This window comes from Balaenoptera acutorostrata, chromosome X, assembly GCF_949987535.1.
Source record: "Balaenoptera acutorostrata chromosome X, mBalAcu1.1, whole genome shotgun sequence".
NCBI classification, from domain to species: domain Eukaryota; kingdom Metazoa; phylum Chordata; class Mammalia; order Artiodactyla; family Balaenopteridae; genus Balaenoptera; species Balaenoptera acutorostrata.
This window is the reverse complement of record NC_080085.1, coordinates 56626759-56651060: the sequence shown is the minus strand read 5'-3', so window position 1 is coordinate 56651060 and position 24302 is coordinate 56626759. Positions and strand designations below refer to the sequence as shown.

Genomic DNA, 24302 nt, shown 5'->3' with positions numbered 1-24302 from the left:
CTGTAGTGGGTAGAACAGTGAGCTCACAGGGAACAAGTGGGTCTTCGAAAAGGGTATGTCACATGGCAAAAACAAAAGCCTCATAGCTCACTGTACTCCAAACCCCCAGAATGAAAAACTCTAAAGAGGCTAAAATGCTAATGTTAAAACTTCCTAAATATTGATATAAACCTTTATTCCTTCCTCTAATCCAGAAGTTGTAGGGACCAGAGAATAATGGCTGGTTAGCATGGTATAGTAGAAAAAGAACAGAGTTTGGGTGTCAGACTGAATTAGGTTATATCTTGGCTCTGGCCAAGATTTGTGACATTGAGTAAGTCACTTCCTCTCTCTGAGTCTCAGTTTCCTCATAAATAATGATGAGCGTAGCACATACATACAAACCAATAAAATTTAAATTCGGTACTAATACTATATAACTTACAGAGTTGTTTTAGGAAAGAGTCTGGAAATTAGTAGGTGCACAATAAATAAACATTCCTTACATTTCCTTTATTTTGTGGCCCCAGCCAGTCCTCAGGAGGTAAAGCAGAAAACTCAGTGCCAGATGACTTGAGAGGATATGTTCTAGTTTATTTTTGGAAGGATGTACTTCAAAACCTACAAATTTGTCATTGTCAAAAGGAGAAGACACTCCTGAACACCAAACATCAATCTTCCAACTGCTTCAAGGTCTCTGTTGTATGGGAGAACAGATAAACAGAGAGAGGATGTCTACCTGGCTATCTACCTTCATCAAAAAAATATTCTGGAGAGGAGCCTCAAGATGGCGGAAGAGTAAGACGTGGAGATCACCTTCCTCCTGACAAATACATCAGAAATACATCTAAATGTGGAACAACTCCTACAGAACACCTACTGAATGCTGGCAGAAGACCTCAAACCTCCTGAAAGGCAAGAAACTCCCCATGTACCTAGGTAGGGCAAAAGAGAAAAGAAAAAGCAGAGACAAAAGAATAGGGACGGGACCTGCACCAGTGGGAGGGAGCTGTGAAGGAGGAAAGGTTTCTATACATTAGGATGGCCCTTTGCGGGTGGAGACTGTGGGAGGCAGAGGGGGAAAGCTTCAGAGCCTCGGAGGAGAGCGCAGCAACAGGGGTGTGGAGGGCAAAGCGGAGAGATTCCCACACAGAGGATCAGTGCCAACGAGCACTCACCAGCCTGAAGGGCTTGTCTGCTCACCCGGGGGGCTGTGAGCTGAGGCTCGGGCTTCGGAGGTCAGACCCCAGGGACAGAACTGGGGTTGGCTTTGTGAACACAGCCTGAAGGGGACTAGTGTGCCACAGCTAGCTGGGAAGGAGTCCAGGAAAAAGTCTGAACCTGCTGAAGAGACAAGAGACATTTTTTTGTTTCCTGGTGTGCAAGGAGAGGGGATTAAGAGCACCACTTAAACGAGCTCCAGAGACGGGTGTGAGCCACAGCTATCAGCACAGACCCCAGAGACGGGCATGAGATGCTAAGACTGCTGCTACAGCCACCAAGAAACCTGTGTGCAAGCACAGGTCACTATCCACACCTCACCTCCTGGGAGCCTGTGCAGCCTGCCACTGCCAGGGTCCCGTGATCCAGGGGCAACTTCCCCGGGAGAACACATGGTGCGCCTCAGGCTGGTGCAACATTACACCAGCCTCTGCCACCGCAGGCTCGCCCCACACACCGTACCCCTCCCTCCATCCGGCCCGAGAGAGCCAGAGGCCCCGAATCAGCTGCTCCTTTAACCCCATCCTGTCTGGCGAAAACAGACGCCCTCAGGTGACCTACAGTCAGAGGCAGGGCCAAATCCAAAGCTGAATCCCAGGAGCTGTGCGAACAAAGAGGAGAAAGGGAAATTTCTCCCAGCAGTCTCAGGAGCTGTGGATTAAATCTCCACAATCAACTTGATGTACTCTGCATCTGTGGAATACCTGAATAGACAATGAATCATACCAAATTGAGGAGATGGACTTTGGGAGCAATGATATATATATATATATATATATATATATATATATATATATATATATATATATATGTATTTTCCCCCCTTTATCTCTTTTTCTGTGTGGGTGACAGGCTCTAGATGCTACAGCCATGTGTCAGGGCTGTGCCTCTGAGGTGGAAGAGCCAAGTACAGGACATTGGTCCACAAGAGAACTCCCAGCTCCACATAAAATCAAACGGCAAAAATCTCCCAGAGATCTCCATCTCAACGCCAAGACCCAGCTCCACTCAATGACGAGCAAGCTACAGTGCTGGACACCATATGCCAAAAAAATAGCAAGACAGGAACACAACACCACTCATTAGCAGACAGGCTGCCTAAAATCATAATAAGGCCAAAAACACCCCAAAACACACCACGAGACATGGACCTGCCCACCAGAAAGACAAAATCCAGCCTCATCCACCAGAGCACAGGCACTAGTCGCCTCCACCAGGAAGCCTACACAAGCCACTGAACCAACCTTAGCCACTGGGGGCAGACGTCAAAAACAATAGGAATTGTGAACCTGCAGCCTGTGAAAAGGAGACCCCAAACACAGTAAGTTCAGCAAAATGAGAAGAAATAGAAACACACAGCAGATGAAGGAGCAAGGTAAAAACACAACAGACCTAACAAATGAAGAGGAAACAGGCAGTCTACTTGAAAAAGAATTCAGAATAATGATAGTAAAGATGATCTAAAATCAGGGAAATAGAATGGAGAAAGTACAAGAAACGTTTAACAAGGACGTAGAAGAACTAAAGAGCATACAAACAGTGATGAACAACACAATAAATGAAATTAAAAATTCTCTAGAAGGGATCGATAGCAGAATAACTGAGGCAGAAGAACAGATAAGTGACCTGGAAGATAAAATAGTGGAAATAACTACTGCAGAGCGGAATAAAGAAGAAACAATGAAAAGAATTGAGGACAGTCTCAGAGACTTCTGGGACAACATTAAACGCACCAACATTCGAATTATAGGGATCCCAGAACAAGAAGAGAAAAAGAAAGGGACTGAGAAAATATTTGAAGACATTATAGTAGAAAACTTCTCTAATATGGGAAAGGAGATAATCAAGTCCAGGAAGCACAGAAAGTCCCATACAGGATAAATCCAAGGAGAAACATGCCAAGACACAAAGTAATCGAACTATCAAAAATTAAATACAAAGAACAAATATTAAAAGGAGCAAGGGAAAAACAACAAGTAACACATAAGGGAATCCCCATAAGGTTAACAGCTATCTTTCAGCAGAAACTCTGCAAGCCAGAAGGGAGTGGCAGGATATATTTAAAGTGATGAAAGAGAAAAACCTACAACCAAGATTACTCTACCCAGCAAGGATATCATTCAGATTTGACAGATAAATTAAAAGCTTTACAGACAAGCAAAAGCTAAGAGAATTCAGCACCACCAAACCAGCTTTACAACAAATGCTAAAGGAACTTCTGTAGGCACAGAACACAAGAGAAGGAAAAGACCAACAATAGTAAACCCAAAACAATTAAGAAAATGGTAATAAGAACATACATATCAATAATTACCTTAAATGTAAATGGATTAAATGCTCCAAGCAAAAGACATAGATTGGATGAATGGATACAAAAACAAGACCCATATATATGCTGTCTACAAGAGACCCACTTTAGACCTAGGGACACATACAGACTGACAGTGAGGGGATGGAAAAAGATATTCCATGCAAATGGAAATCAAAAGAAAGCTGGAGTAGCAATTCTCATATCAGACAAAATAGACTTTAAAACAAAGACTATTACAAGAGACAAAGAAGGACACTACATAATGGATCAAGGGATCAATCCACGAAGAAGATAGAATAATTGTAAATATTTATGCACCCAACATAGGAGCACATCAATACATAAGGCAAATACTAACAGCCATAAACAGGGAAATCGACAGCAACAAAATCACAGAAGGGGACTTTAACACCCCACTTTCACCAATGGACAGATCATCAAAAATGAAAATAAATAAGTAAACACAAGCTTTAAATGATACATTAAACAAGATGGACTTAATTGAAATTTATAGGACATTCCATACAAAAACAACAGAATACACATTCTTCTCCAGTGCTCATGGAACATTCTCCAGGATAGATCATATCTTGTGTCAAAAATCAAGCCTTGGTAAATTTAAGAAAATTGAAATCATATCAAGTATCTTTTCTGACCACAATGCTGTGAGACTACATATCAATTACAGGAAAAAATCTGTAAGAAATATAAGCACATGGAGACTAAACAACATACTACTTAATAACCAAGAGATCACTGAAGAAATCAAAAAGGAAATCAAAAAACCCCTAGAAACAAATGACAATGAAAACACATCGACCCAAAACCTATGGGATGCAGGAAAAGCAGTGCTAAGAGGGAAGTTTATAGCTATACAAGCCTACCTTAAGACACAAGAAACGTCTCAAATAAACAACCTAACCTTATACCTAAAGCAATTAGAGAATGAAGAATTAAAAAACCCCAAAGTTAACAGAAGGAAAGAAATCATAAAGATGATATCAGAACTAATGGAAAAGAAATGAAGGAAACGATAACAAAGATCAGTAAAACTAAAAGTTGGTTCTTTGAGAAGATAAACAATATTGATAAACCATTAGCCAGGCTTTTCAAGAAAAAAAGGGAGAAGACTCAAATCAATAGAATTAGGAAAGAAAAAGGAGAAGTAACAACTGACACTGCAGTAATACAAAGGATCATGAGAGATTACTACAAGCAACTATATGCTAATAAAATGGACAACCTGGAAGAAATGGACAAATTCTTAGAAATGCACAACCTTCTGAGACTGAACCAAGAAGAAATAGAAAATATGAACAGACCAATCACAAGCACTGAAATCAAAACTGTGATTAAAAATCTTCCAAGAAACAAAAGCCCAGGACCAGATGGCTTCACAGGCGAATTCTATCAAACATTTAGAGAAGAGCTAACACCTATCCTTCTCAAACTCTTCCAAAAAATTGCAGAGGAAGGAACACTCCCAAACTCATTCTATGAGGCCACCATCACCCTGATACCAAAACCAGACAAAGACACTACAAAAAAAGAAAATTACAGACCAATATCACTGATGAATATAGATGCAAAAATCCTCAACAAAATACTAGCAAACAGAATCCAACAGCACATTAAAAGGATCATACAGCATGATCAAGTGGGGTTTATCCCTGGAATGCAAGGAGTCTTTAATATATGCAAATCAATCAACGTGACATACCGTATTAAAAAATGGAAGAAGAAATAGCATATGAACATCTCAATAGATGCAGGGAGAGCTTTCGACAAAATTCAACACCTCTTTATGATAAAAACCTTCCAGAAAGTAGGCATAGAGGGAACTTTCCTCAACATAATAAAGGCCATATATGAAAAACCCACAGCCAGCATCGTCCTCAATGGTGAAAAACTGAAACCATTTCCACTAAGATCAGGAACAAGACAAGGTTGCCCACTCTCACCACTATTATTCAACATAGTTTTGGAAGTTTTAGCCACAGCAATCAAAGAAGAAAAGAAATAAAAGGAATCCAAATCCAAAAAAAAGAAATAAAGCTGTCACTGTTTGCTGATGACATGATACTATACACAGGGAATCCAAAAGATGCCACCAGAAAACTACTAGAACTAATCAATGAATTTGGTAAAGTAGCAGGATACAAAAGTAATGCACAGAAATCTCTTGCATTCCTATACACTAATGATGAAAAATCTGAAAGTGAAATTAAGAAAACACTCCCATTTATCATTGCAACAAAAAGAATAAAATATATAGGAATAAACCTACCTATGGAGACAAAAGACCTGTATACAGAAAATTATAAGACACTGATGAAAGAAATTAAAGATGACACAAATAGATGGAGAGATATACCATGTTCTTGGATTAGAAGAATCAACATTGTGAAAATGACTATTCTACCCAAAGTAATATACAAATTCAATGCAATCCCTGTCAAACTACCACTGGCATTTTTCAGAGAACTAGAACAAAAAATTTCACAATTTGTATGGAAACACAAAAGACCCCAAATAACCAAAGCAATCTTGAGAAAGAAATACGGAGCTGGGGGAATCAGGCATCTTGACTTCAGAATATACTACAAAGCTACAATAATCCAGAGAGTATGGTACTCTATAGAAACAGAAATATAGATCAATAGAACCGGAGAGAAAGCCCAGAGATAAACCCACGCACATATTGTCACCTTATATTTGATAAAAGGGGCAGGCATATACAGTGGAGAAAAGACAGCCTCTTCAATAAGTTGGGCTGGGAAAATTGGACAGCTACATGTAAAATAATGAAATTAGAACACTCCCTAACATCATACACAAAAATAAACTCAAAATGGATTAAAGACCTAAATTTAAGGCCAGACACCATCACACTCTTAGAGGAAAACATAGACAGAACACTCTATGACATAAGTCACAGCAAGATCCTTTTTGACCCACCTCCCAGAGAAATGGAAATAAAAACAAAAATAAAGAATTTGGACTGAATGAAACTTAAAAGCTTTTGCACAGTACAGGAAACCATAAACAAGACAAAAAGACAACGCTCAGAATGGGAGAAAATATTTACAAATGAAACAAGTGACAAAGGTTTAATCTCCAAAACATACAAGCAACTCATGCAGCTCAATATCAAAAAAACAAACAACCCAATCCAAAAATGGGCAGAAGACCTAAACAGACATTTCTCCAAAGAAGATATACAGATTGCCAACAGACACATGAAAGAATGCTCAACATCATTAATCATTAGGGAAATGCAAATCAAAACTACAATGAGATATCAACTCACACCGGTCAGAATGGCCATCATCAAAAAATCTAGAAACAATAAATGCTGGAGAGGGTGTGGAGAAAAGGGAACACTCTTGCACTGTTGGTCAGAATGTAAATTGATACAGCCACTATGGAGAACAGTATGGAGGTTCCTTAAAATACTAAAAATAGAACTACCATATGACCCAGCAATCCCACTACTGGGCATATACCCTGAGAAAACCATAATTCAAAAAAGTCATGTACCAAAATGTTCATTTCAGCTCTATTTACAATAGCCAGGACATGGAAGCAACCTAAGTGTCCATCATCAGATGAATGGATAAAGAAGATGTGGCACATATATACAATGGAATATTACTCAGCTATAAAAAGAAACGAAATGGAGGTATTTGTAGTGAGGTGGCTGGAGTTAGAGTCTGTCATATAGAGTGAAGTAAGTCAGAAAGACAAAAACAAATACAGTATGCTAACACATATATATGGAATCTAAGGGAAAAAAGGTCATGAAGAACCTAGTGGCAAGACGGGAATAAAGACACAGACCTACTAGAGAATGGACTTGAGGATATGGGGAGGGGGAGGTGTAAGATGTGACAGGGTGAGAGAGTGGCATGGACATATATACACTACCAAATGTAAAATAGATAGCTAGTGGGAAGCAGCCACATAGCACAGGGAGATCAGCTCGGTGCTTTGTGACCACCTAGAGGGGTGGGATTGGGAGGGTGGGAGGGAGGGAGATGCAAGAGGGAAGAGAAATGGGAACATATTGTATATGTATAACTGATTCACTTTGTTATAAAGCAGAAGCTAACACACCATTGTAAGGCAATTATACTTAAATAAAGATGTTTAAAAAAAAAAATGAGGGCAGCCTCAGAGAACTCTGAGACAACATTTAACGCTCCAACATTCTCATTATAAGGGTCCCAGAAGGAGAAGAGAAAGAGAAAGGGCCTGAGAAAATATTTGAAGAGATTACAGACAAAAACTTTCCTAACATGGGAAAGGAAACACTCACTCAAGTCCAGGAAGCACAGAGAGTCCCGTACAGGATAACCCAAGGAGGAACACACCGAGACACATATTAATCAAACTGACAAAAATTAAAGCCAAAGAGAAAATATTAATAGCAACAAGGGAAAAGCAACAAATAACAGAAAGATCAGAGCAGAAATAAATGAAATAGAGATAAAGAAGGCAATAGCAAAGATCAATGACACTAAAAGCTGGTTCTTTGAAATGATAAACAAAATTGATAAATCATTAGCCAGACTCATAAAGAAAGAGAGAGGACTCAATTCAATAAAATTAGAAATGAAAAGGAGAAGTTACAGTGGACACCACAAATATACAAAGGATCTTAAAAGACTACTACAAGCAACTATGCACTAATAAAATGGAAAACCTAGGAGAAATGGACAAATTCTTAGAAAATGCAATCTCCCAAGAATGAACCAGGAAGAAATAGAAAATATGAACAGACAAATCACAAGTACTAAATTTGAAACTGTGATTTAAAAACTTCCTACAAACAAAAGTCCAGGATCAGATGGCTTCACAGCTCAATTATATTAAACATTTAGTGAAGAGTTAACATCTACCCTTCTGAAAATTTTCCAAAATTTACAGAGGGAGGGACACTCCCAAGCTCATTCTATGAGGCCACCCTCACTCTAATACCAAACCAAAGATATCACAAAAAAAAGAAAAAGAAAATTACAGGCAAATATCACTGATGAACATCGATGCAAATATCCTCAACAAAATACTAGCAAACCGAACCCAACAACACATTAAAAGGATCATACACCATGATCAAGTGTGATTTATCCCAGGGACACAAGGATTCTTCAATATATGTAAATCAATCAGTGTGATACACTACATCAACAAATTGAAGAATAAAAACCATATGATCATCTCAATAGATGCAGAAAAACTTTTGACAAACTTCAGTACCCATTTATCATAAAAACTCTCCAGAAAGTGGGCATAGAGGAAACACACCTCAACATAATAAAAGCCATATATATCAATCCCACAGCAAACATTCTGAATGGTAAAAAAGTGAAAGCATTTCCTCTAAGATCAGGAATAAGACAAGGATGTCCACTCTCGCCACTATTATTCAACATAGTTTTGGAAGATCTAGCCACGATCACCAGAGAAGAAAAAGAAGTAAAAGGAATCCAAGTGGGAAAGAAGTAAGGAACTTCCCTGGTAGTCTATTGGTTAAGAATCCACCTTCTAATGCAGGGTATGTGGGTTTGATCCCTGGTCAGGGAACTAAGATCCCACATGCCACAGGGCAACTAAACACATGCACTGCAACTAATGAGCCAATGTGCCGCAACTAGAGAGCACACATGCCAAAACTACTGAGCCCACGTGCTCTAGGGCCACAACTCTAGCATGCCACAACTAGAGAGAAGCCCGTGCGCCACAAAGAAGAGCCTGCACACCGCAACAAAAGATCCCACTTGCCAAACCTAAGACCCAATGCAGCCAAATAAATAAATAAATATTTTAAAGAAAGGAAAAGAAAAGAAGTAAAACTGTCACTGTTTGCAGATGACATGATACTATACATAGAAAACCCTAAAATTCCTAGCAGAAAATGATTAGAGCTTATCAATGAATTTGGTAGTTTCAGGATACAAAATTAATACACAGAAACCTCTTGCATTCTGATACACCAACAACAAAAGAGAAATTCAGAAAACAACCCCATTTACCATTGCATCAAATAGAATAAAATACCTAGGAATAAACCTACCTAAAGGGGCAAAAGACCTGTACTCAGAAAATCATAAGATACTGATGAACGAAATCAAAGATGACACAAACAGATGTAGAGATATACCATGTTCTTGGATTGGAAGAATCGATATTGTCAAAATGACTATATACTCAAAGCAGTCTACAGATTCAATGCAATCCCTATCAAATTACCAATGGCATTTTTCACAGAATTAGAGCAAAAAATTTTACAATTTGTATGGAAACACAAAAGACCCTGAATAGCCAAAGCAATCTTGTGAAAGAAAAACGGACCTGGAGGAATCAGGCTCCCTGGTTTCATACTATACTACAAAGCTACAGTCATCAAAACGGTATGGTTGGGCTTCCCTGGTGGTGCAGTGGTTGAGAATCTGCCTGCCGATGCAGGGGACACGGGTTCGAGCCCTTGTCTGGGAAGATCCCACATGCCACGGAGCAACTGGGCCCGTGAGCCACAACTACTGAGCCTGCGCGTCTGGAGCCTGTGTTCCGCAACAAGAGAGGCCACGATAGTGAGAGGCCCATGCACCGCGATGAAGAGTGGTCCCCGCTTGCCGCAACTAGAGAAAGCCCTCGCACAGAAACAAAGATCCAACACAGCCAAAAATAAATAAATAAATTAATTAATTAATTTTAAAAAAAACGGTATGGTACTGGCACAAAAACAGAAATATAGATCAATGGAACAGGATAGAAAGCACAGATATAAACCCACGTACCTATGGTCACCTTATCTATGACAAAGGAGGCAAGAATATACAATAGAGAAAGACAGCCTCTTCAATAAGTGGTGCTGGGAAAACTGGACAGCTACATGTAAAAGAATGAAATTAGAACACTCCCTAACACCATACACAAAAATAAACTCAAAATGGGTTAAACACCTAAATGTAAGGCCATACACTATAAAACTCTTAGAGGAAATTGTAGGCAGAACACCCTTTGACATAAAGCACAACAAGATCTTTTTTCATCCGTTTCCTAAAGTAATGAAAATAAAAACAAAAATAAACAAATCGGACCTAATTAAACTTAAAAGCTTTTGCACAACAAAGGAAAGCATAAAACAAAAAGACAACCCTCAGAATGAGAGAAAATACTGCAAAGAAAACAACCAACAAGGATTAATCTCCAAAATACAAAAACAGATCATGAAGCTCAATATCAAAAAAACAAACAATCCAGTCAAAAAATGGGTGGAAGATGTAAATAGACGTTTCTCCAAAGAAGACATACAGATGGCTAAAAAGCACCTGAAAAGATGCTCAATATCACTAATTATTAGAGAAATGCAAATCAAAACTACAATGAGGTATCACCTCACACCAGTCAGAATGGCCATCATCAAAAAATCTACAAACAACTAATGCTGGAAAGGGTGTGGAGAAAAGGGAACCCTCCTACTTTGTTCGTGGGAATGTAAACTGGTACAGCCAGTATGGAGAACAGTATGGAGGTACCTTAAAAAACTAAAAATAGAACTACCATATGATCCAGCAATCCCACTCCTGGGCATATATCCAGAGAAAACCATAATTCGAAAACATACATGCACCCCAATGTTCATTGCAGCACTATTTATAATAGCCAGGACATGGAAACAACCTAAGTGTCCTTTGATGGAGGAATGGGTAAAGAAGATGTAGTACATATATACAATGGAATATTATTCAGCCAAAGAAAAGAACAAAATAATGCCATTTGCCGTGACATGGATGAACCTAGAGATTGTCATACTGAGTGAAGTAAGTCAGAGAAATACAAACTGATATTGTTTATATGTGGAATCCTAAAAAATGGTACAAATGAACCTATTTACAAAACAGAAATAGAGTCACAGGTGTAGAAAACAAACTTATGGTTACCAAGGGGGAAGCGGGGGGAGAGATAAATTAGGAGATTGGGATTGACATATACACATTATGTCATATACACGTCATATATAAACGTGACATATACACGTTTGCAGTATATATAACATAGGTAACTAATAAGAACCTACTGTATAGCACAGGGAACTCTACTCAATGGTCTGTAATATCCTACATGTGGAAAGAATCTAAAAAAGAGTGGATATATGTATATGTATAACTGATTCACTTTGCTGTACAGCAGAAACTAGCACAACACTGTAAATCAACTATACTCCAATAAAAATTAATTGAAAAAAAAGAAAAAATATCAGTTGCAATCATCACTATTTTGAAAAAAAAAAAAGTTAATATGTCCAAAACCACACACTTGATTCCCTACCCCCATAAAACTTGCTTCTCCCCCAGTCTTCTCATCTGAATAAATGTCATCACCATTCATCCACTTGCTCGGGCCTAAACCTAGGAATCATCATTGATTCCAATTTTTTCACACTGCCCAATTATGTAGAAAATCATCTAAATCTTAATGCCAAAGCAAATACAGAATCCAACTGTTTCTTAACACTTTCATCCAAGTCCAAACCAACATTATTTGTTGCCTTGGCTACTTCTGCAGTCACTTAGCATATCTCCTCATATCCACTCTTGCCCCATAAGGTCCATTGTCCACAGTTAAACCACAGTCATCCTTTTGAAATAGAATTCAAATAATATTTCTCAGACCAAAACCCTCCAGTGGCATCTCAACACACTTAAAATAAAATCCAAACTCCTTACCATGGTCTACAAGGCCCTTCATTATTTGCCAATTTCTGACCTCTAAGACTGGTATTTTTGTTATTCTTTGAGCATCCCATCTCTAAGACTTTGCCCTTGCTTTTCACTCAGCTTGGAACACTCTTTCCCCAGACCTTTTCATGGTTTGATTCCTCACATCATTCAGGTCACTGCTCAGATAGCACTGACTCAGAGAGACCTTCCCTGACAATCTTATCCGAAATAGCTACTCCCCATCATACACTCCCTTTCCATATTTTATTTTTCTTCCTAGTGTTTATCAATACTTAAAATTATATTGTATCTTTGTCATTTGTTTATTTTTGCCTCTATTCACAATAATGATATGTATCCCTTGTTCACTCTCTCCTCTGTCATAGGTATATGACAGATCTCAAGATGAGATTAGGGCCCACTCTCTTCTCTTCTATTAAGGAAAAGATATGGAGACCAGAAAAAAATCTACTTAAAGCCAATGCCACACATGAAGGTGTCTGAAATATAGATTCCCATACCTCTTGTAATGTAAGCTAAGCTCAGAAAGCATAACAATTACGAGACTATTATTTCCCAAAACTATCAGGGACAAAATAATGTCAACAAGGAATACATACTTCCCTCATGTGAGACTAAACTCTGTCCTGGGAAAAATTAATGCTCTGTTTGGTAAGGTGTGCTTACTTCTTAGGTAACTAATGATGAAATTATCCATGGCTTTCACTGGTGGTGTGTATGAATTGGAATCAGAACACCCACCACTCACACAAAGGACCAGAGCCCACTCCTTTTCTTTTATGGTAGGCACAAGGCAAAAAATTTTTATTATCAACCAACCAAAGCCTGAGGTACTAGAATTTGCAAAACAAAAACAAGGGAAGGAGATTATAGAAAGGGTGGGACACCAGAACTAAAGATACAGTAAGTCCCCTACATACGAACGATTTCCAGTCTGAGAGTGCATTTGTAAGTCCAATTTGTTTTTAAGTCCAACAAAGTTAGCCTAGGTACCCAACTAACACAATCAGCTATATAGTAATATACTGTACTATAATAGGTTTATCATACTTTCCACACAAATAATACATAACAAACAAACAAAAAAATAAAGGAAACATTTTTAATCTTACGGTACAGTACCTTGAAAAATACTGTAGTACAGTACAACAGCTGGCATACAGAGGCTGGCATCGAGTGAACAGGCAAAAAGAGTTACTGACTGGAGGAGGGAGGGGAGGTGGGAGATGGCAGAGCTGAAGGATCATCAGCACTAGGAGATGAAGGGCAAGATGCAATTTCACTCACGCCTGACATTGATGGAACGCACATTAGCATCTTTGAAAGTTCATAACTTGGAGGTTCATATGTAGGGGACTTACTGTATTTCTAACATATTTCACATGAAGAAACTTGATCAAAGTCACAACTCAGGGTTTGAACTCAGAACCGTCCTCACTAAAGCTCATGCCCTTTCTACTGTATTCTAATCCCATTTCATTATTGATTGATAAGAGCCAAGATGCTTTAGTTGAAAGAGCAAAGAATTTTCAGTCAAAAACACCTTGTTCCAAACCCAGTTTTTTATTCCTTCTATCTTAATGACCTTAGACCTATCACTTTTTAAGTCTTAGTTGCATCATCCAAGAGGCAAGAATATCAGCTCTGTCTCATGGTGCCATTGTATTAAATGAAATAATGTGTGAAATGAAAGGGTTTAATGTAGCACAGGGCACATATTAGGTCCTTGATAAATGGACTACTACTAGTCTTACTACTATTTTCAAAATGTACCTGGCATAATAAATAGTATATATTATACAGTGATTTAATGGTAGTTAATGTTATTAAGGAGTTTGTTGTCAAAACAGAGGCAATGTTTATATCTTGATGTTGCTATTGCCTAACTGTATATCCTTAGGTAAGTCATTTAACCTCTCAGAGCCTGGAGATAGGTGTACCTCAAGATTCCTTTGAGGCTTAGATAATTCAGACAAAGTACTTAACATAGTCCTAGGCACTCAATGCTCAAAATTATAGCTATTACTGTTATTATCAGAATAATGCATTAAAAGACTTTAAAGTTTATGCCATACACAGTGGGAAGCTCTCGTGCGGGTTCTTGGGAATAGTAGTGATAAAGGAAGTGGGTGGATGCTTCTTCTCAATTCTTAAGTGTAGAGGCTCCCCAGCAGGGGTGACCTGACAACAAATGGTGTTTTGGTGTTGAAGATTGGTTTCTAGGTGGATCAGGTGGGGGGGACCACTGAGCTTAATGAGGCTAGTTTTCCATAGGTGGAAGGCTGGGATGAGGGAGATGAGGTTGTTAGAGGGAAGTGGTTGGATGCAGGTATGCATGGGGTTATGGCTGGAGAATCTTGAAGTCTTTTGAAATAAAGAGAGGCATAGTAATTCATGAAGGAGTCAAGAGGGAAGGGTCTCTCCTCCACCAGTGGGAGGAATTCAAATATGTTTGTGGGTAGAGTGGCTGGATACAGAGGAAAGGTGAATAATAAAGGTACCTGTGAGAGAGGGGTTAAAAATAAAGCATGGTTCATAGGGGACAGGGGAGGGGGAAGAGGCTCATGCTCTCCTCCTCTCCACCAAGAGGAAAGACCAGGATGGATGGAGAGAGAAATTTACTGGCATAAGGGAAAGTGGTGGAAGGACTTCATACCTAATAGCATCTGCTTTCTTCATGATAAGGATAGGGGTTCATTTTTCTGGACTGATAACTAAGTGCCAAAGTAGGGACTTTAGGGAAAATGTAGAAGTTTAGAATAGCTGTGCAGGGAAGATGGGAGGACCCTCTAATTGGGAAGGAGAGAAATTACTTCACTTAGTGCTTTAGAACAGTGGTATTCAAACTTGAGTTAGAATCACCCTAGAGAGCTTGTTAAAACACAGATTTCTGGGCCTAACACTGGAAATTTCTGATTCATTAGATATGGGTTGGGACTAGAGAATTTGCATTGAAAAAATAAGTTTCCAGGTAATGATGATTCTGCTGCCAGAGACCTGAGTGAGAGTTCTTGAATCCATTGAGTTTTCTGGCTGTATTACCATGAACAAACTCCTTGGCCACTCTATCTTGATTTCTCATCTGAAAGTTAAGGATGATAATCATAGTACTTATCTCATAAAGCTGTTATGAAAATTAAATTAGTTAAGACACATGAAGCACTTAGAACAGGGCCTGTTAGTAACTTGGGAGAAATATGGAGTACTCAAGGATAGTTGGAAATCCAAGAAGACTGGGCAGTTATTTTTTCTGGCAACTTCTTCTCTTTGTCCTACCCCTATCTCTAAGTCCAGGCCCTAAAATTGCCTTCACCTCACTCCTAGGTGCTGACTGGTTTCTAGGGATATATCTGGAGAGACCTGCTCCCTGAACCTCAGTAGTAACTCTGCCTGTAGATTCTACACCTAAGCCTACATTCACTACCTCCTCTAGCCTGCCTGGTTTGCCTTGAGCTTTCTGACCTTTCCCATAAGAGGCCAACTTGCACCTCACTCTGAGTGGAAGCACAGCCAAAGCCCACAAAGCCCTGCTAGGGAGAGGTCTTGAGAGATGGCTGGAAAGAATCTTAGGTCTAAACTCTCCCCTAGAGGAATCACTCTGAATCCATACAGGCTGGAGGCACACACTGAGGAAAATGACCTTAGCTGCCAACTCCAGGCTGGCAACATTATATAAGTGAAGATAAATGGGAAAGACTGTTATCTGGAGCCCTGGAGACTGACCTGACCCTTCACTGTGATTATTAGAAAACAATTCCTTATACTGAGTATAAATCTGTCTGCCTGTACATTCTACCCATATGGCCTCATTTTGCCCCCTTAAGATACAAATCTCATCAGTTCCTTCTACCCTGTGACAGCCCTTCAGATGTTGGCAGAAAGTGACCAAGTCCTCTTGAGTCTTCTCAGACCAAACATAGTGGTGGGTGATGGCAGTGCAATGAGTGTCTGGATGTCTCACCAATGCTAAGGAGAATAAGAATTTTAGAACCTGCCCTCTGGACACTAGATATATCTCTTATATGATTATGAATCTTTTATATGATTGTGTATCCCTTAGTGTTGCCATTCTTTCTCCTATTATGTATTTATTAATTTATTCATTGTTTATTTATTTTTTGTGCCAGGCATATCATGCTGTGAATTCCTTTTGAAATTGAACTGACCTAAACAATCCTAATATTTTGCAGAAATGCTGCTTCAAAGCCCTATGGCCCTCATCCCGTAAGTAGAGTTTTAGAATGAAGTATCTAAATCTCTTTTTGCAACCCCAGTGATAGTTTTCTGTCCCCACAAGGCTGTCTGTAGGTGAGAAATAGCATGTATACTAAAAAGAGCTTCAGGGTTGGCCTTAGAAAATTCGAGTTCAAATCTCAACACCTCTGCTTAGCAATTCTGTGCTCATTTGGATGTCACATAATGTTTTATATATCCAACTTATTTTTTTTTATTTTTAAAATGGACGTAATAATCACCAGATCATGGAAGTGCTCTTGAAGGGTTAGTGAGATAACATATAAATTGCCTATCTCAGTGCCTGCATATAGTACACATCCAAGAGATGGTATTTCTGCCCTTTCCAATTAGTAAATTGGCATGGTAATAGTAATGGCACCTTCCCATGGTTATAAGGATTGAATGAGATACCTGTGTAAAGAACTCTAGAGGACTATGCTACCTATTGTTTTAAAGTAATATTATTAGCAAATACATGTGTAGAAGAGTCAGAGTTGCACAGCCTTCTGGTCGGTGTGTGCTGAATTTCCAATCCTAGGCCTGAGAAGGTATAGGGTGTAGAGAAAACACAGGAGTTTGGCTAATTGCCTCAGTCGAAATTGCATTATCTCAGAGGAGGACTGAGTCAGGCAAAAACAAATAAAATTAGGAACTAGTGACAAGAATGTAGACTAATAAGGTTAGACTAACAATAAAAGGTAAGAAAATTAGGTAGGGGGAAAAGGTTGATAACTATAGTCCTCATTACCACTGTCATTCTAATAGATCTCAGTTATTGTGTCTGGAACTGGGTTCAGAAGTCTATAAATATTCCTCTCAAATCTTCCCAGCAAGCTTGTTTCTTTCCACATTTTATAGATAGGGAAACTGAATCTCTGAGAGGTTAAAGTGCTTGTCTAAGATCACACAGCATGCAAATTTTTTTAATTAATTAATTGATTTTATTTTATTTTTGGCTGTGTTGGGTCTTCGTTTCTGTGCGAGGGCTTTCTCTACTTGCGGCAAGCGGGGGCCACTCCTCATCGCGATGTGCGGGCCTCTCACTATCGTGGCCTCTCTTGTTGCGGAGCACAGGCTCCAGACGCGCTGGCTCAGCAGTTGTGGCTCACGGGCCCAGTTGCTCCGCGGCATGTGGGATCCTCCCAGACCAGGGCTCGAACCCGTGTCCCCTGCATCGGCAGGCAGACTCCCAGCCACTGCGCCACCAGGGAAGCCCCCAGCATGCAAATTTTAAGTGACAGATCTGGGATGCCAATTTAGACTCCAAAGCCACTCTCTTGCTATGCCATGTCCTTACTCACTGGAGCAAGACAGCATGATGTAGCATGCCTAGAATCAGGTACTAGTTATAGTTCTGGATTAAGCTTGTATTTGCTGTGTGCCTTTGGGCAATTCAGTTAACTTGTCTGATCCAGAGTTGCCACATGTATAAAATAAAGAAAATAATACTTCTAAGAGTTGTTCTGTGGTATAAATGAGATTGTATGTATAAAGTGTTGTGAAGGCCCCAGCATCACCAACATTATGGAATGAGATACTGGAGAATATCCAGTGACACAATCTGAGAAAGAGGGGTTAGAGAAATAGAGGGAAACCAGGAGCCGAGTAATGTTTTCCAACACAAGAAAGAATGTTTCCCAAAGAAAAGAGTGGCTAGCACTGGATAAAAACTGCAGATAAATAAGAAAATGAGTGAAAATGTTCCCTAAAATGTGGCAGTAAAAAAGGTCACTTGTGATCTCAGGGAAAGAACATTGGGCTGGAAGCCAGGTTGCAATAAATTGGGAAGCTAATGGAAAGTAAAGACATGGAAACAGTGAGTGGAGACTACTCTGGCCAGAAATTTGGCTGAAGAAGGAAGAGAGATGAGGCTGTTATTTTAGGAGGAGACAGTGGGGGAGATTTTATTTTGCAGTGGGAAGAATTTGAATATGTTTGTGGGGTAGAAGGTTTGGACATAAGGTGGAAGGTAAATAATAAAGATACCAGTGAGAGAGGACTTTTAAAATGAGGCATGGTTCTACTGAGTGAAGTTAAGTCGAAAAGAGAAAGAGAAATATCATATGATATCGCTTATATGTGGAACCTAAAAAAAAGCATACAAATGAACTTATCTACAAAACAGAAACAGAGTTACAGATGTAGAAAACAAATTTATGGTTACCTGGGGGAAAGGGGGGAGGGATAAACTGGGAGATACGGATTGACATATATACACTACTATATATAAAACAGATAACTAATAAGGACCTACTGTATAGCACAGGGAACTGTACTCAACACTTTCTAATGGCTTATATGGGAAAAGAATCTAAAAAAGAGTGGATATATGTATATGTATAACTGATTCACTTTGCTGTATAGCAGTAACTAATACAACATTGTAAATCCACTATACTCCAATAAACATTTTTTGAAAATAAAAAAATAAAGTTAAAAAAAAAGAGAGACATGGTTCATAGGGAGCAGGGGAGGGGGAGCTCTTGAGCTCTTGAGGCTAGGGTTGTTGAAAGGCCCCTAATCCTGACCTTGAAGAATGTTCCCAACTTAGCTGGAAAGGACTTGTGTTTAAAAACTAAAAGGCAAAATAAATAAATAAATAAAAAATAAAAGGCAGCAGGGTTGTGTCAGGTGGGAGAGTACCCCCAGGCTAAAGGGTCCTCTTGCTGCCAGCTCACATTTCTTCATCTGTAGGGCTCTTTAGCTAAGTTCAACATATTCAAAGTCTTTCTGACCTCTCCCATTTTGTCCTTTACACCTGGTTCTCTAGTTAATTTATTTATTCCTCTGCTGTGTACCAGACTTCTTCCCAGACCTGTCACTTACTAGCTGTTTGACAATTGGGCAATCAGTCTATGCCTTAGTTTTCTTATCTCTAAATTGTGAATAAAACTAGGGTTTTATTCACAATTATAAGTACTTGTTACTTATACTTATTATTTAAGTACTTATACTTAATTATTATACAATAATATAATTGTAATTATTAATTACAATTTAACCCTAGTTATAAGGATTAAATGAGCTAATATATGTAAAATATTGAGAAGAGTGCCTGGCAGATAGCAAGTGTTGCATAAGTGTTAGTTATTAAGTATTAGCTCATGATGCTTACCAATTAGTGGAAGGGAAAGGACAGACATTAAACAATCAAGGAAATTAATCAATTAAATTATTACAGATTACAATTCAGTGCCAGTAAGGAAATAAACAGAGTGCAGTGGACAGGGCAGGACTTGGATGAGTGAGGCTTATATGAGGATGTGACACTCTGCCATGAAGACACAAATCCTCCCTTGACACCACAGATCTTAACTTCAGCTCCACAATCTCTCCTGCTTCCATTCCCTCTCTCCCTGCTTCAGTCCCTGAAGCTTTTCAGTTCCTGCCAAAGGCGTGGCTTGGTCACTATTCACCCGCTCTTACCCAACTCCTCCCCCACTCTCACTGTCAGGGGTGAAACTTTTTTGTGTAGCCACGCCTAGACACTCAAGTGGTCCAATAGCTGCTTCACGGGGGCGGAGAAGTAGGCGTAGCATGAAAGGAAAAGAGAATAGGTTCTTGCTGTTGTTGCTACACGTGGACGTGAAATGAGTCAGAGCAGAGCTTTGATTGTAACGAATTTCATCTACTGTGAGTGTAGTATGGAGACTGGGGGCTGAGAGTTGGGGGCTTGGTGGGATGTCTGGCCTGTGCTGAGGTACGTTTGTCCAGGAATTCCGTTACTGGAGCAAGATCCATCCATCCATTCATTTACAGGGTAAGTGTGGGAACACCCTCTAGCATGGCAAGGTGGCTTGGACCTGTGAGGCATAGAGATGAGAGTTCAGGATCAGGTTAGGATGACCCTGCTAAGGTGCTACAAAGTCAGAATGGCTGGGAAGGTGTCCTGTGGCTGTCTGTCTGCCCATCCATCTGTATCCAGAGAGTGCTGTGTAAGGTGCCATGGACCGGAGCTAATACCCTGATGGCTTTGGTGAGCCAGTTCCCCTGGAGTAGGCTCGTACTGGACCCTTATGGCCTCTGGGAACATGCCTGGACCTGCCCAACCACCCTGAGTATCTCCAGTTAGGAGATAAGGAAGAGAAAAGAGAAGGAGGCTAGGAGCTTAGGGGAGAGAGGGAGGAGTTGGATCAGATTTGTGAAGCATCCCGAGGGACGTTGAGCTGCTGGCCTACCCACTTGGCCCCTGGGCAAGTCGAGGCTTGTGTAAAGAGTTTGCAAGCTCTATTTGGGGGCTTTCAGTCTCACCCACCCGGCTGGGTTTCACTTGATCCCTCACTCCTGGAAACTGAGCCCAGGGCAGTGATATTTTGATCCTGCTTTACATCAAACATTGGCCAAAAGGCCGAGGCAGCTGTGAGAACTGGGGTGGTGGGGCAAGTAGAGACCCGCCAGAAACTAGGCTGGGGAAGCAGAGACTGCAAGGTCTTGTTTGGACAGGTGTTGGCAGTGCTGACCAGTATCACACCATTGCAGGGTGGCTAAGGCAGGAGAGTATGGGCATCTTCCCCTACATAACTCTCCTGTCCCCTCTTTCACCCCAACATACCTTCAATTCAACATAACAGACTCACTGAGCACCTACTCTGTGCCACCACTGTGTGAGACAGACAAATGCCTAAGACATAGTCTATGCCCACTGGGACCTCATCATGGGTATAAGAACAAATAAATATAACACAAGATAGCTTTAAAGGTCCAGTTAAAGTATGCTTTGGTATTGTCAGGTAAGGATCACATCTAGTTGAGCCAGAGTAAATCAGAAAGTGTTTTTTGATTGTTTGGTTTTTGACATTGTATCACCTTTCAAGGCTCCAGAGCCAGACTACTTGAGTTCAAATCCCATCCCTACCATTTATTAACTTGTGTGACATTGGACATGCATAATTACTTTCCCCTGTCTGAATTCTGTTTTAATCTAGTCTAGAATGGAGATAATGATAGAGCTTACTTTATCAAGTTTTTGTGAGGCTTAAATTAGATAATCCATGTGAAATACTTGCACACACTTAGCACAGTGGCTGGACCAAAATAAGCACTCAATAATTGTTAACTATTATTATTATTTAAGATGGGCCATGAAACACAGATAGGATTTCAACAGGTGGAGGCAGGACAGAAGGCAGTCCAAGCCAGAAGAAAAACAGGAACAACTGTTTGGAGGCAGGGAAGCTCAGGGCATGTGAAAAGAACACCAGCTGAACTGTATTTTAGAGTACAGTTATGTGGAAAGTGAAAGTTAAAGTTGCCATGGTAGATTGATGACAAACTGTGGAAGACTTTTGGATGCTAGATTTTCTGTTCAATTCGTCACACTGTGGAAAATCATTGAAAGTCTCTGAGCTAAAGAAAAAAGGTAAATCTGAGTTTCAGGAAGAATAATCTGGTAGACATGCGTTAACTGAATTGGAATAGGAAAACATGAGATGTGGATAAACCAGATGCAGAGAGGGAATGAGACCCTGAACTGAGGTGGTGATTATGGGAATAGAAAGGAGGCAATTAATTTAACAATACATCACAGAAGTTGAATCTGCAGAATTTAGAAGTTGATAAATTATATGAGATTGAAAAGAGAAGAATGAGAGAATCACTATCTCTTGGAATTGGTTTAGACTTTAAAAGGTTGTGTATTCCAATCCCAATTCCATCCATTTCTGTGGATGGTACAAATAGAAAGGATATCTACTTTCTGAGTTAGACACAGCTTATTCAAGTCCTCGGTCTGCTACTTACCTGCTGTTTGTGATCCTAAGCATATTATTTATCCATCATTCCCAAACAGGATCAATACGATATCCATAGGGCATTTAGAAAAATGTGTTGAGAGTGTGATTTTTTTGCACAAAGAATGAAGTACTACTGAATTTAGTACCAACCAGTTTGAGACAGCAAAGTATTGTTCTTCTCACCCACTTATTTTTTTTATTTTTTTAACATCTTTATTGGAGTATAATTGCTTTGCAATGGTGTGTTAGTTTCTGCTTTACAACAGAGTGAATCAGCTATACATTTACGTATATCCCCATATCTCCTCCTTCTTGCGTCTCCCTCCCACCCTCCCTATCCCACCCCTCTAGGTGGTCACAAAGCACAGAGCTGATCTCCCTGTGCTATGCAGCTGCTTCCCACTAGCTATCTATTTTACATTTGGTAGTGTCTATATGTCCATGCCACTCACTTACTTCGTCCCAGCTTACCCTTCCCCCTCCCCGTGTCCTCAAGTCCATTCTCTATGTTGGCGTCTTTATTCCTGTCCTGTCCCTAGGTTCTTCATAACCTTTTTTTTTGATTCCATATATATGTGTTAGCATACGGTATTTGTTTTTCTCTTTCTGATTTACTTCACTCTGTATAACAGACTCTAGGTCCATCCATCTCACTGCAAATAACTCAATTTCATTTCTTTTTATGGCTGAGTAATATTCCATTGTATATATGTGCCACATCGTCTTTATCCATTCATCTGTCGATGGACACTTAGGTTGCTTCCATGTCCTGGCTATTGTAAATAGTGCTGCAGTGAACATTGTGGTACATGTCTCTTTTTGAATTATGGTTTTCTCAGGGCATATGCCCAGTAGTGGGATTGCTGGGTCATATGGTAGTTCTATTTAGTTTTTTAAGGAACCTCCATACTGTTCTCCATAGTGGCTGTATCAATTTACATTCCCACCAACAGTGCAAGAGTGTTCCCTTTTCTCCACACCCTTTCCAGCATTTACTGTTTGTAGATTTTTGATGATGGTCATTCTGACTGATGTGAGGTGATACCTCATTGTAGTTTTGATTTGCATTTCTCTAATGATTATTGATGTTGAGCACCACCCGCTTATAATACCAGTAGTAACCCCAGTGAGAAATACTGAACGTCTCCAAAACTCAGTCTGAAGGGAGAATAGTAGACATGTCATAGTTTTGTTGGAAGGATTAAAAGAAATAATCCCTGTGAAGTATCTAGCACAATATCTGATGCATAGTAGGTAGAAAATTCATAGTAGGAAGTTCATGAATCATAATTTTCTTTCACCCCAATTGACTTCACCTTATAACATCTTTGCTAGTCTCTGCCTGAATACTTTCAAAGCGAGTGTACTTACAGATCTCTGAGAGAGTCAATTCCCTTCATAGAAAGCCTTGACTCTGCAAAAGTTCTTCCTTTTGTTAAACTGAATTCAGTCTCCCTGTGGCTTCCAGAGGTTGTAGTCATTCTCCCTGGGGCCACTCAGAGAAGTCTGCTCAGTCTGCTCATTCTCTGCCATGATAGCTCCTCAGAGATCTGAAAACCAAGAAACAGATCCCCATTCATCTTTCATTCCCAGGTCAAACAGCCCAGCTCTTCCATCATTTCTCTTATAGCATGCTGTCAAGTCAAATAAGACTCTGAGGCTTTGAGCTATATAAGCTGGGGTGATGGTGGTACCTTCAAAGTGATCAGAAACACTGTAAAAGGAACAGGATGGGTGAATGTGACAAGTTCCTTTGTAAATTATTTCTTAAGTTCCCACTGTGTGCCAGGTACTTTCAAATCCATAATCCCACTGACTCCTCATCCCAACTAGGGACGGTCCAGGTCCTCTTGTCTTAATTGTACAGGTAGCCAAATAGGCTCAAAGAAAATGAAACTTGCTAGAGATCATTTAGTTAGTAAGTGTCTGAACAAAACTAGAAACCAGATTTTTGTTACTCCAAGGTCAGTATTGTTTTGTTTTGTTTTGTTTTCTAATTTTGGCACTGGGCCCTAAATTTGGAGACTTTGGATTCTAGTCCTGGCTCTGTGCTGACCAACTATGTGAATTGGGGGA

The 24302-nt window shown here is 39.7% G+C and overlaps 1 protein-coding gene across 6 annotated transcripts in view; it reads left to right on the top strand.

Annotated features, from left to right (window-relative positions):
- Positions 1-20080: 20080 nt before the first annotated feature.
- EDA2R (ectodysplasin A2 receptor) overlaps positions 20081-24302 on the top strand; it is a 73434-nt gene continuing 69212 nt past the window's right edge. For all 6 annotated transcript variants that reach the window (XM_057538876.1, XM_057538879.1, XM_057538878.1 and 3 more), the window contains exon 1: positions 20081-20254. The gene's annotated coding sequence lies outside the window, so the exon portion shown is untranslated. The remainder of the gene's footprint in view (positions 20255-24302) is intronic.